A 14215-nucleotide genomic window follows, 5' to 3' on the forward strand; every position below is an offset into this window, starting at 1 on the left:
ACTGGTGGGGTAAAGGCTAGCATGGTGGGAAAGGCCAAATAGAAGTCATTAGAATGGTCTCTACCTCGAAAAATAGTAAGTCAGAAACAATATTGCATCCCTGGTGGGATTACAGAGATTAGTGCCACCATCAAGGACTTGAAAGATGCAGGTGTCATGATTCCCACCACATTCCTGTTCAACTCTCTTATTTGGCCTGTACAGAAGACAGATGGATTTTGGAGAATGACAGTGAATTATTGTAAGCTTAACCAAGTTATCAATTGCAGCTGCTATATCAGATGTGATTTCATTGCTTGAACAAATTAACACATCTCCTGGTACCTGGTATGCAACCATTGATTTGCCAAGTGCCGTTTTCTCCATTCATGTTCATAAGGCCTACCAGAAGCAATCTGCCTTTACCTGCTAAGGCCAGCAATATCCCTTCACTGTCCTACCTCAGGGGTATATCAACTCTCTGGTTTTGTGTCATAATCTTGTTCACAGAGATCTTGCTCAGTTTTCCCTTCCACAAGATATAACACTGGTTCATTACATTGATGACATTATGCTGATTGGATCCAGTGAGAAGTAGCAAAGACATTGGACTTATTGGTGAGATGTTTGCATGCCAGGGATTCAAGGAACTTCTACCTCAGTAATATTTTTAGGGATCCAGTGGTGTGGGGACTATTGAAATATTCCTTCTAAGGTGAAGGATAAGTTGCTGCATTTGGCCCCTCCTACAATCAAGAAAGAGGCACAACACTTAGTGGGCTACTTGGATTTCGGAGGCAACACAGCCCTTATGGCCCATTTATCAAGTGATTCAAAAGGCTGCCAATTTTGAGTGGGGTCCAGAACAAGAGAAGGCTCTGCAACAGGTGCAGGCTGCTGTGCAAGCTGCTCTGCCACTTGGGCCATATGACCCAGCAAATCCAAAGGTGCTTGAGGTGTCAGTGACAGATAAAGATGCTGGTTGAAGCCTTTGGCAGGCCCTCACAAGCGAATCACAGCAGAGGCCTCTAGGATTTTGGAGCAAGGCACTGACATCTTCTTCAGATAACTATTCTCCTTTTGAAAGAAAGCTATTGGCCTTTTACTGGACTTTGGAAGAAACAGAACATTTGACTATGGGTCATCAAGTCACCATGTGACTTGAATTGACTATCATGAACTGGGTGCTTTCTGGTCCATCTAGCCATAAATTGGTGTGTGCACAGCAGCATTCCATCATCAAATGGAAGTAATATATTCACGATTGTGCTTGAGCAAGTCCTAAAGGCACAAGAAAGTTATGAAAAGAAGTGGCTCAAATGCTTATGGTCTCCACTCCTGTCACCCTGCCTTATCTCCCCCAGCCTGCACCAATGGCCTTATGGGGAGTTCCCTCTGGTCAGTTGACAGAGAAAGAGAAGACTAGCGCCTGGTTTACAGATAGTTCTGCATGATATGCAGGCACCTTCCAAAAGGGGACAGCTATAGCACTAAAGCCACTTTCTAGGACATCTCTGAAGGACAATTGTGAAGGGAAATCCTCCCAGTGGACAGAACTTTGAGCAACACAACTGGTTGTACACTTTGCTTGGAAGGTGAGAGGACCAGATGTATAATGATATACTGATTTATGAGCTGTAGCCAATGGTTTGGCCATATGGTCAGGGACTTGGAAGAAGCATAACTGGAAGATTATTGACAAAGAAATTTGGGGAAGAGGTATGTGGATGGGCCTCTCTGAGATGTCAAAAATTGTGAAGATATTTGTATCCTATGTGAATGCTTATGAACAGGTGACCTCAGCAGAGGAGGATTTTAATAATTAAGTGGATAGTATGACCTGTTCTGTGAATACCACTCAGCCTCATTCCCCAGCCAGTCCTGTCATCGCCCAATAGCCACATGAACAAACTGGCTATGGTAGAGGGGATGGAAATTATTCATGGGCTCAGCAACATGGACTTCCACTCAAGAAGGCTGGCATGGCTACAGCCACTGCTGAGTGCCCAATTTGCCAGCGGCAGGGACCAACAGTGAGCCCTAGATATGGCACCATTCTTCAGAGTTATCAGCCAGCTACGTGGTGGCAGGTGATTATATTGGACTTCTTACATCATGGAATGGGCAGCAGCTTGTCTTCGCCGGAATTAGACACTGACTACAGATATGGGTTTGCTTATCCTGCATGCAATGCTTCTCCCAAGACTACCATCCGTGGACTCACAGAATGCCTTACCCATCGTCATGGTATGCCACACTGTATTGCCTCTGACCAAGGCATTCACTGTACAGCTAAAGAAATGTGGCAGTGGACTCATACTCATGGAATTCATTGACCTTACCATGTTCTCCATCATCCTGAAGCAGCTGGATTAATAGAATGCTGGAATGGCCTTTTGAATTCACAATTACAACACCAACTAGGTGACAATGCTTCACAGGTCTGGGGCATAATTCTCCAGAAGGCCGTGTATGCTCTGAATTACTGTCCAATATATAGTGCTCTTTCTCCCACAGCCAAGATTTGCGGGTCCAGGAATCAAGGGGTGGAAGAGGAAGTGGTACCACTCACCATCACCCCTAGTGATCCACTAACAAAATGTTTGCCTCCTGTTCTCGAACATTACATTTGACTGCCCTAGCAGTCTTCATTCCAGAGGGAGGAACACTGCCACCAGGAGACAACAAGAATTCCATTACACTGGAGGTTAAGTTTGCCACCTAGACACTTTGCACTCCTTCTATCTTTAAGTCAACAGTCTGAGAAGGGAGTTGCAGTGTTGGCTGGGGTGGTTGATCCAGCGTATCAGCCTAATACTATACAAAACTGTAATGAAATCAGCCTAATACTATACAATGGAGGTAAGGAAGAGTATGCATGGACTACAGGAGATCCATTAGGGTGTCTCTTAGTATTATCATGCCCCTGTGATTAAGGTCAATGGAAACTACAACAGCCCAATTCAGGCAGGACTCCAAATGGCCCAGACCCTTCAGGAATGAAGGTTGGGGTCACTCCATCCGGAAAAAAAAAAAAAAAAAAAAACAACCCATGACCTGTTGAGGTGCTTACTGAAGGCAAAGAGAATATGAAATGGGTAGTAGAAGGCAGTCATCAATACCAGGTACAACCATATGACCAGTTGCAGAAACCAGGACTGTAATTGTCATGAGTATTTCTTCCTTATTTTATTAAGAACATGTTTGTGCATATATACATTTGTAATAAGAAAATATCCTCATTTTATTTCCTTTTTTCTATATTACGTGACATAATATTTACTGACTTCATATCAGCATTTAAGTGTTGTTAACTTTATGTAATATCATTTAGATTAAGGATTAGTGTACTTTCGGTTGTACAAATGATAGCTGTATCATGTTAGGTGTAATTGACCTCATTATTGTCTTTATTTGAAGATTATATATGATTTCAGGAGATGTGTATCAGTTCAAGTTAACAAGAGGTGGACTTGTGATGGTTAATATTGAGTGTCAACTTGATTGGATTGAAATATGCAAAGTATTGATCCTGAGTGTGTCTGTGAGGGTGTTGCTAAAGGAGATTAACATTTGAGTCAGTGGACTGGGAAAGGCAGACCCACCCTCAATCTTGATGAGCACCATCTAATCAGCTGCCAGTGCAGCTAGAAAAAAAGCAGTCTTCCAGCCTTCATCTTTCTCCCATTCTGGATGCTTCCTGCCTTTGAACATCTGATTCCAAGTTTTTCACCTTTGGACTCTTGAACTTACACCAGTGGTTTGCCAGGGCCTCTTGGGCCTTTGACAACAGACTGAAAGATTCACTGTCGGCTTCCCTACTTTTGAGGTTTTGGGACTTGAACTGGCTTCCTTGCTCCTCAGCTTGCAGTCCCCTTATTGTGGGACTTCACCTAGGTGTTCTGCAAGTCAACACTCCTTAAAAAAGTCCCCTTTATACATACATCTATCCTAGAGAACCCTCTAGAGAACCCTGACTAATACAGGAAACCTAGAGGAAATCTGCAGGCTCTCTCAAATAGTCCAGGTGAGAAACGGTGGCAGTTTGAATTTGAGTGGTATCAATGCAGATACAAATGTATGTAAGGATACAGGGTGTATTTTGGACTATTAAAAATTTAGAATTAGTTTAAACAGGGAAGACTAAAAAAAAAACTTTAATTGTGACTAGATGTGCAAGGAAAACATTTAAAAATCAAGTTATACAAAACTTAAATTTGACATTCGTGTTCAATTTTCAAGTTAAGAGGTCAAGTGCTTAGTTTATATTATACAGATTTATTTTTTTTTTAATTTATTTATTATTATTATACTTTAAGTTGTAGGGTACATGTGCATAACATGCAGGTTTGTTACATATATTATACAGATTTAAATCTCAAAGATGGATATTGGTAGGATGGATATTGGTAAAATTCCATAGCCAAACACTATAGGATGAGAAAAGGGTCTGTGATATTGCAAAGACAAATTTTACAAATTTTTGATGATAAAAGAAGAATCTTTTAGGAAAAAGAGAGGGCTTAGTAATGTTAGGTGCTGTTTTATGTGAAGCTCTTCATTGCCAGGTTAAAATTATTTGCAAAAGTTTAAATCAATCCCAGATCACACAACAGAAACCTATCACTTCACTTCTTACTAAAGAACAAGAAAGTGGTTCCCAAGTGAGCGTCACCAGCCAGGTTAGAGTAGGGAGAGATGAAGTGGTAGAAGATTCAGTCTACATTTTTCATGGTACATTTAACTCTCCAAAATATCTCCACTACCATCTCCTGCCTGCCAGTAAAAGAAAGAATCAACAGTAGACTGAAGACAATTGGTCATCTCCAGCTCCAAAGCCATTTCATGCTTGTTTTCTTGTTCAACTCTTCTGCACTCAACTTTCTCATAGTTTCAGCGTGACACTTTTTAGACAGCACTGTGTTTATGAACCACTCTAACAATTGGAGGAATGAACGCTTATACTATAGGTTATGGCAAGAGCTGCACCATTCCTATTTCTTCTGGTTTGATACAGGTTGCTGCCTGCTTCACACATTGCCTGCCTTCCCTTACTCCAATCTCTCCAACCTGGAGCGCAATATTGGACACCCACAGTGCTATGATACACGTCAACCAAATGGAGGATAAGAGGTTACCACACAGTGAAACATATAATGCTTTCACTTATGTTTCCCACATGTGAAATATTTCCTTTAAAGACCTGACTTAATGCTCATGCTTGTATTATTTAAGTCATAACATTCTCTACTTTTTATTTTTTATTTTCTCAGTTTTTGAAACAAGCATAAGGATGTTATAATGTACCATATGCATATTATTACCCTCACTGTAGGTGTCTATTGATAGTGTGCATTCTTCTATGATTCTAGAATGGAGCAGCAAATATTATGGTTCACATGTATTCTACTTGTAACTGAAGAAAATATTGTAAAAATGTTTTATACCATTCATCTGCAGATTAATGCTTCCTGTGTTTTAAAAGACATGGTACACAGCAGCAGATGGATGGTATAAAATTAATTAAAGTCAGTCGTAGCCTGCTGGCAAGAAATGACCTTACCTTCAACTGAACTGTGGGACCAAAAGCATCTATTGTTTTAATTTTAAAGGAATTTGATGAAGAATATTATTTCTTGGTTCAATTCAGAAAACAGTTATTGAGTGCTTATTATACGTAAGGTTTGTTTTTTTGCTAGGCATTATGGAGTCTCAAACATGAATTTTTAAGTATTATGTCTGTAAGAAGCTCACAATCCAGTTGTCCAAACAAGCATATGGTACAAGCTGGGATGCATGTCATATCAGGGTAAGTGCTATGATGAAGACAACAGAGTCGTGTTGAGAATTTGGTGGGAAGATTTCAGGCATGCTTTCAATAATGTGCTATACTTCAGCTGGGATTTGAAGAAAGAATTGTATTTCAAATACTAGAAAATAGAGAGAGTACTTGCAGTCAAGCAAGTAATCTGCCCACTACATCATTTTAGTGCTGAGTGCATGACTGATCTTTGATTACTTACCAAACCTCTAGTATATCCTCATGTCATGAATAACAGCACCATTGAGGAATGTTCTCATCACAAAATTGACAAGCCTCTTTGATTCTCATGTTTGAATTGTTTCCCCACAAAATTTTCTGTCACTTTCTTGTTGTCTTTGTCTTTAAACGTTTCTCAAATTGTCCCTTCTTGTTTAATTTCACTGTCTGCCATTGCCTGGCTTCAGACAGTTCTAATTCCTTATCCATGTTACTTATGACGGCCTCTTCAACCATCTTCTGTAATCTATCTGAGGCCACAAATTATCTTCTACGTTTATGCCACAATAAGCCCTAAATTGCAAATATAACTATGTCATAAGCCTGTCCCCAAATTCTTGAATTTGCCTTTATGACTCTATTTCAAACTCTACACTGCTAGGAAAGGTTCTTTGTGATTTGATCCCACTTCTTTACTTTGTGTCTTTCACTCACTAATTTTTCCCATTTAGAGTCCAGTGCTCTTCAGTCTTCCAGTCAGGCGCTCTCAGTTTCTCTCTTTCTCTTATGAAACACACACATAAACACACACACTCTTGTATTAGTGATTCTTTACCAAGAACACCATTCTTCTTGCCATTTTACTTAACAGACTCTTCTAACATTTTAAGACTTGCTTATTCTTCATGACAGTAATTTTCTGGCTGGTGCAAGCTATATTTGACCTCCAAAACTCATGTCTAAATTATACATTCCTCCTACATGTCTCCATAGTACACTTTGTATGTCTCTGCCATAGCACATATCACAATGTATGATAAGTATCCATTTGTTTTTCACTTGGCTGCCATTTTTGTGCTATGATTTCAAGATTATTGTTTTTAAAAGTTGTTCAGGAATCATAATTAAAAGGAATTTAGTTCTAGAAGCTAATCCTGGAAATTTTCTCAGAAATTTGGAGGCCTGATATATAGTAGACACTCAATGAATATTAATAAATGGATAGAATTGAATATACTGGAATAAACAAAAGAATAAAAGAATGCACACAATGAAATAATGTCTTCCTATGGATCTATGCTCCCAATAGATGGTAGTTTCAATAAAAGACATATATATATGTGTGTATATATATGTGTGTGTGTGTATATATATACATAAAGTTTACTTTTCACATTTATTTTAGCTTTTAATTCAATAAGTAAGAAATCAAAGTTGTTTTTCCTGCTTTGATGTCTATTATTAGTTGAACCAGAGAGTCACAATATGACCAAGTGTTGAAATCACTAACCCTGTTTATATCCAGAGATAGCATCATTGCAGCTTGTAGCCTAGAAGTATCAGCCATGCAATGGGAAAAATTTTGCGAGTCAAGCTCCAACTCTATTAATTTTTTTCGGTCACCATAATTGACTTCATACATAAATTCTCCTTTCTTTTTTCTTCTGAAATTATCTTGTGAACCATAAAGGCAAGAGAAAATATGAAAGCGTAAAGCCTTTTTATAAGTTATAAAGATTCTGAACTGATTTGTATACCCTTTTGGTAAACTCTTTGTTCATTATTCTTTTTAGTAGCACATCTGACACTGGATGTCTGACCTCTGCTACTCTAATAGTTGTTAATGGAAACTTCACCTCATGCAAAGATAAAATGGATTTTTGGCAGCTGTGAGAGATTTTGAAGAGTAAAACCAATCTTAGTTGGAATAAGAAGAAAAGAAGTCATCTGTACCTTAAACTACTCAGCTGGTTTTCATTAAACGTCAAGCCTACATTTATTACAAAAAGGGTAGCCAAGAGACAGACATTGATAGGTCTCTGTACTTAGAATAAGAAGGCCAGTACTTGATAGATTCTACTTTTCATCTTGACTTGAGTTCAAATGACTCTTAAATCTGTTTGAATTAAATGGTATATATCTGGAGACAAACTCAGGAAGACCTCTACTTTTGCGCTTATCAGATTTGTTGGCCCTTATTTGTATCTTGAGTGTAGTGAAATCTTAGTTCTTCCAACTCATTAAAAGAAACAAGTGGTTCTATAAATCCCTAAAGTTATATAAATAAAACTCATTTAAATTGGTTTTATGATATGCTTTATGTATTTATATTTAATATGGTTTTTTGTGATGTCCTGAGAATTTACAATATGTCCAAACAAAGAAAGAGGCTATACACGCAGTGCTGACGCAGAAGCAGCTTGGTAGGAGCCTAGTTTCCTCAAGTGGGAACCAATCGCATCAGAATTTCTAGAATCATTTATTAAGTTTTGTTTTGTATTGTTTAAACTATACATTTAAATGCTAGAGAGAGAAAAGTCTGGCTCTTCTAATATAAGCACTTTTAAAATTCATTAATTTTAACTATAGATCTAAAATAAATAATACTTTAGAGAACTGGAGGAGGACAGAATACCTGTACTCATATATGTAAATCATGGCAATTAAAATAATGACAGATAATAGCCCTAATACATATCTATACTTTAATAACTATCATAATAACTATCATACTGCTAAAATTATGTATCCATATACCCTTTGCTTCAGAAATTTTATATAAAAATTTATTATATAACTATGTCAGCGAGTGTGATATATTTAAGTTTAGAGCATAAAACAATAAAGGCAAATATATTCATATTGAATATTTGGGTTCAGAGAAAGAATGATAGTTTCAGACATGACATATTTGGAGACATTTTTGGTTTACTTCGAGAGAGCGCTAAGAGGAAATGAAGACACACAGCATTAAGAGAAGCCTATTTATGAAGACAACCAATTAGTTCAACTTAATTCAATAACATTTAAATGTACTTTTCTTCTGTCATCTTTTATTTTAGATTCATGGGGTACATGTGCAGGTTTAAGTGGATAAATTGCGTGTAACTTGAGCTTGGTGATTTCATTACCCAGGTAGTGAGTATAGTACCTGATAGGTAGTTTTTACACCCTCAGGTTCCTCCCAGCCTCCCCTCTAAAGTAGGTCGCAGTGTCTTACATATGCATTTTAAATATGTAAGACATTTGTGCCAGGCATTTAAATGTATAAGATGTTTGTGCCATGCAATGCATTGCATAAGTATTCATATGGATAATAGCATATTATTCCTATCTTAAAGGAGATCATAAGCTAATGAAAAGATAGAAATGTACAAATGATTTTGCTCCACTGAAAAGGAAGATGAGACTGTTCAAGCTTTTTTTTTTTTTTTTGCCACATTCAGTTTTTTTTTTTCTTTTTTTAAATTTATTTATTATTATTATACTTTAAGTTGTAGGGTACATGTGCATAACATGCAGGTTTGTTACATATGTATACTTGTGCCATGTTAGTCTGCTGCACCCATCAACTCGTCATTTACATCAGGTATAACTCCCAATGCAATCCCTCCCCCCTCCCCCCTCCCCATGATAGGCCCCGGTGTGTGATGTTCCCCTTCCTGAGTCCAAGTGATCTCACTCATAGGTGGGAACTGAACAACGAGATCACTTGTTCAAGCTTTTAGAATAAACAGTATATTTTTTCAAACTTATTGACAGATATTCACATGACCCAAATATAAAATATATAGGAGGTGTGTAGTTAAAGGTCTTATCTTTGTTCCCCATAATTGGTAACAACTATTACTAGTTTTTTGAGAATTGTATTTACATATGAAAGTCAATGCAGATATACACCATTTTCCTCATTTTTATAAAAATTGTAGCATACTATACACACTTTCTGCATTTTGGTTGTTTCATTTTATAAAAGGTGCTGAATATATTTTCATACGAAATGATAAAAAGCTTCTGTGTTTTGTTTGTTTGGTATTCTTTTCTGGCTACAAATCATTCCACTATATGAATATTTCAGAGTGTATTTAATCACTACTGAGGTACATTACAAAACAATGCTGCAATCCACAATCTTTTAAATACATGCTATTCTTACACTCTTGGTATATTTGTATGATGAATTTTTACATGAAATTGCTGAAACAAAGGATATATGCTTATATAATTTTGCTTATTTTGGGGAATATTCTTAATGTTGACAATAATGGACTAATTTGGCATTCTGTGAAACATTTTCAGGCATAAACTTACTCTTTTATTTTGAGCATGTTCTTCATGATTAAATAATTAGATATTTGTTGGTTAACATTATCTTAATTTTCTTTTGGAAGATTTCAATTATGCATACGATAGAACATTTTTGCCTGCTTTTAATATCTATCTTTTCTCTCTGATTTGTAAACTTTACACAAATTGTTTAATTGTATTTAGATTTTGATTGTGCTTTCTACATCCTTTGCTTTAATTTTTGCAGTATGTCTTTATCTTTGTGTTCCTTCTAATTTTATATTATCTCCTTGATTTTATTTATTTTATTTTATTATTTAGTTTGTTTTGTTTCATGGCAGAGTTTTTCAGTCTGTCACTCAGGTTGGAGGGCAGTGGTGCCACCTTTGGCTCACAACAACCTCCACATCCTGGGTTCAAGGTAGTAGCTGGGATTACAGGTGTGAGCCACCACACATCCCTAATTTTTGTGTTTTTAGTAGAGACAGGGTTTCACCTTGTTGGCCAGGCTGATCTCGAACTTCTGACTTCTAGTGATCCACCAGTCTCAGCCTCCCAAAGTGCTGGGATTACGGGCATGAACCACTGCACACAGACTATTTCTGTGATTTCAAAACATTTTCTTAGTTTTTCTAGGCTGTCTTTCATCACCTTTTCATATTTCCTTATGTCTTCCTTATTTTTCTATTTTTGTTTTTGAGTTTTTTTTCCGTAGAGAGTTTTTACTTAATTATTTTAATGCATTAATTTTTTCAGCGTTTATCTGTTTATTGGTCACATTTTTTCTTAATATTAATTTTATAACAATTTTTGTAATCATTTTTTTTTTCAAATTGCATGTATTTCTAGACATTGTACTTGTCTTCTTTTTAGATTTCCTATTAAATGGTCCTATTTTGGTAACTTTGGATCAACTATTTTAAGATTTTTGTATTGTGAGGTGTGGTCAGGATATTATAATTGTTTTTCTTAGCTTAAAATATTTTTTTCTCTTAGCTGTCACAAAGTCAGGCTTATTCCTGCAAACATTTCTGTGTAAATATTTTAATTATTTTAATTATTTGTTTCCTTACTTTTTATATGTTTTTTTTTTTTTCTTCTTCTTCTTCTTCTTCTTCTTCTTTTTTTTTTTTTTTAATCTCTGACTCTTTTTTTTCTCTCTAAAATCAAAACAAGGGGTTTTCAAGCATCACCTAAATGTCTCAGTTTTCACCCTTTTGCATCTCAGAGTGTGACCCACAACTTCATAATTGTGTTTGAAGTTGGCAATGACTCCCATTAAACTCTTATTTTACTCTATTCATATTTCTTCGAGGATGACGTTCGTGTGAACTTACTGAGTTTCATCAACCCTTAAAAATGTTATAGACATAGTTTCTTGTTTTGTTAAAATTGAAGTTTCAATTTCTGTCTTCTATTCTTTTTCTATTTGAATTATATCTAGAAAGAGAAATGAAAAATGTCTTCATTTATATAGCTCTGTTTATAGTAGGTGTCTCAAGTTGGCACTTACTTAATAACCAATGCTTATACAGAAATAGAAAAATGACATTCCAGTTTTTATGTTTTTTCTTTCCTTGCATTAAAAAAAATGATTTTTTTTTTCAGAAACAATAGTATAAAACTAATAAAACTGTCAACATTTAAGAGCCAGAGACTTCTACGTTTTCTTTTTTGAGATGGAGTTTCACTCTTTTACCCAGGCTGGAGTGAAGTGGCACAATCTCAGCTCACTGCAACCTCTGCCTCCCAGGTTCAAGCGATTCTCCTGGCTAAGACTTCGATTAGCTGGGATTACAGGCGCATGCTACCACGCCTGGCTAATTTTTGTATTTTTAGTGGAGATGGCGTTTTGCCATGTCAGCCAGGCTGCCATCCAACTCTTGACCTCAGGTGACCCACCCACTTTGGCCTCCCAAAGTGCTGGGATTATAGGTGTGAGCCACCGTGCCCGGCCATGGCATACGGTTTTAGATTGTATTATGACAAATCAGCCTAAAGACACGAACCTAAATTACTAAACATGGGTGCTTCAGCATAAGTTAACAGTGAATTTGAAATTGTAATTTGATTAAGATATTAATGAGCTTATTTTAAAAATTATATCTAAACATGTAAAATCAGATTAAATGGAGATCTGACAAATTGACTCGAACCTACTTTATGGCCACTTCATATTCCCCTTTGGATAACCACATCCTGCAATTGGCAATTAAATTTATCAAATGGATATGAGCTACCAAATGAGCAAATAAATATCACGCACTTGTTAATTCATTTATTTGCTCATTAGTCATTCAATAAATATTTATTCAACACACAATTATATATTGTGTACCTGTTGCATATTGCTTAAGATAATTGTGACCTTGCCCTTGAAGAGTTTAAAATCTATTGGAAAGAAAAATATTTAGAAAATAAAGAAAAGTGTAAAGTTTTTAAAAAAGGAAAAATAGTTTTATATGTGTATAAAATTAAACCTTTCTTATGTTAAGCTGTGTTCTTACGTTTTGTAATACAAAGGATAAAATATTTTTGCTAATGTCCTATCCATTTGTCATACTGAAAAATTAACAATAAAATTAAGACCATAGAATATTCAAATATAAATTAACCCAAACAAGCTGTAAATTGTATCAACAGAATTTGAACCAAGATTTTATATGAGATATTTTCTATTATTTTTATATTTTTGTGAATTATTCAATATTTTCTATTCTAAATATTTTTAAGTTCAATAACATGAATCATTTGCCTACACACTATTTTAGAAAGCCATTTTATATGGAAGGGTGAAATTTATAGGCAAAATATTTAAACTCCTGCCAATTTAATATTATATTTAATAGGGTCTTACTTAGTTTTATTTTATTCTGCAAAATTCATTTTTTCCAATAGACAAATATTCATCAAAATATTAGAAGAGTGTTATTTAAAGTTAGGTTTCTTCAGCTGTTACAAAATTATTTGTAGATTAACCTAATTGTATTAGTGTTATAATTTACAACAATAATAGTAATTACAATTTATTGGATATATACCTTGTGACAAACATTATGCTAAGCACTCAGCATGCATTTTTATTATTTAAATTCCCTCTGAAGTGGGAAATGCTATTTTATGCATTTTTAAAAGAAAAAACTGGGAATTATTAAGGATGCTTCTGTTGCCTCACATAACATATTTTAGAAACTAGGTTTCAACCCCCGGTTGTCTGACTCCAGACCCTACACCCTTATAATCAATCTCCTTAGCTGCCCACACGAATTAGACAAATTGTGTACCCCATTAAAAAAATGAAACCTATTTACTGAATATTGTGAACAGAGAATAGGTTATCACCAATTATCAATCCTCAGTTATCCCACCTAGTTTTCCATATCAGAATATATTCTGATATATATACAGGAAGAGGCCTAAGTATCCTCTTCCTTTGGTGTGACACATGACAATATTAATGACTTCTTTATTAATGTCTTTTTTTTTTTTTTTGCCCTGGCTTGGCTGTGTGGTGGTTAGATTTTTTTCTCCACAACGAGTTGCCAGTCTCAGCGTACAATTTAAACAGTGTCTGAGTAGATCAAGTTCAACCTGAGTAGCTCAAGTTGAACCTGAGTAACTCAATTTCAAGTAAGATTATGATTTCTTTTAGTGCATAGTTATTTCAAGCTAAAATCAGTTAGAATAGGTTCAAATTCTCTTTGAAGATTTGTCTTCCAATATTATAACCTTAGAAACCAGACATAATTTTTCATTAGTGTATTAATTACCAATATTTAATAAGAGAGTTATGAGCTTAAAACGTGAAATAAGTTCTTACTTTCCTAATGTGCAAAAATACATAACCATTGTTAATCTTTTTTGTAAGATCCAGGCCACTAACGTCTTATTTATTTTTCAGTTTGAAACAAAATATATTTAACATATAAATTATATTTAGAATGAGGTTTATTTTCTATATACCAAGGATAGTAAATCTTAGCAATGTTCTCTAGGACTTCTGCTATAATGTGTGACTACTTGTTTTGCTTTTTACTTACTTCACACCACTCCACACTCCAGCCCCAGAAAAAGTTGAAGAAATTATAACTGCAAATAATAACCCAAATATGTACTGTACTTTATAAATTTGTGACCATTATTTTCTTTAACAAATATTTACTCACCACCCACAAAACGCTAGACACT

The sequence above is a fragment of the Papio anubis genome, chromosome 3, assembly GCF_008728515.1.
Source record: "Papio anubis isolate 15944 chromosome 3, Panubis1.0, whole genome shotgun sequence".
Classification (NCBI taxonomy): Eukaryota; Metazoa; Chordata; class Mammalia; order Primates; family Cercopithecidae; genus Papio; species Papio anubis.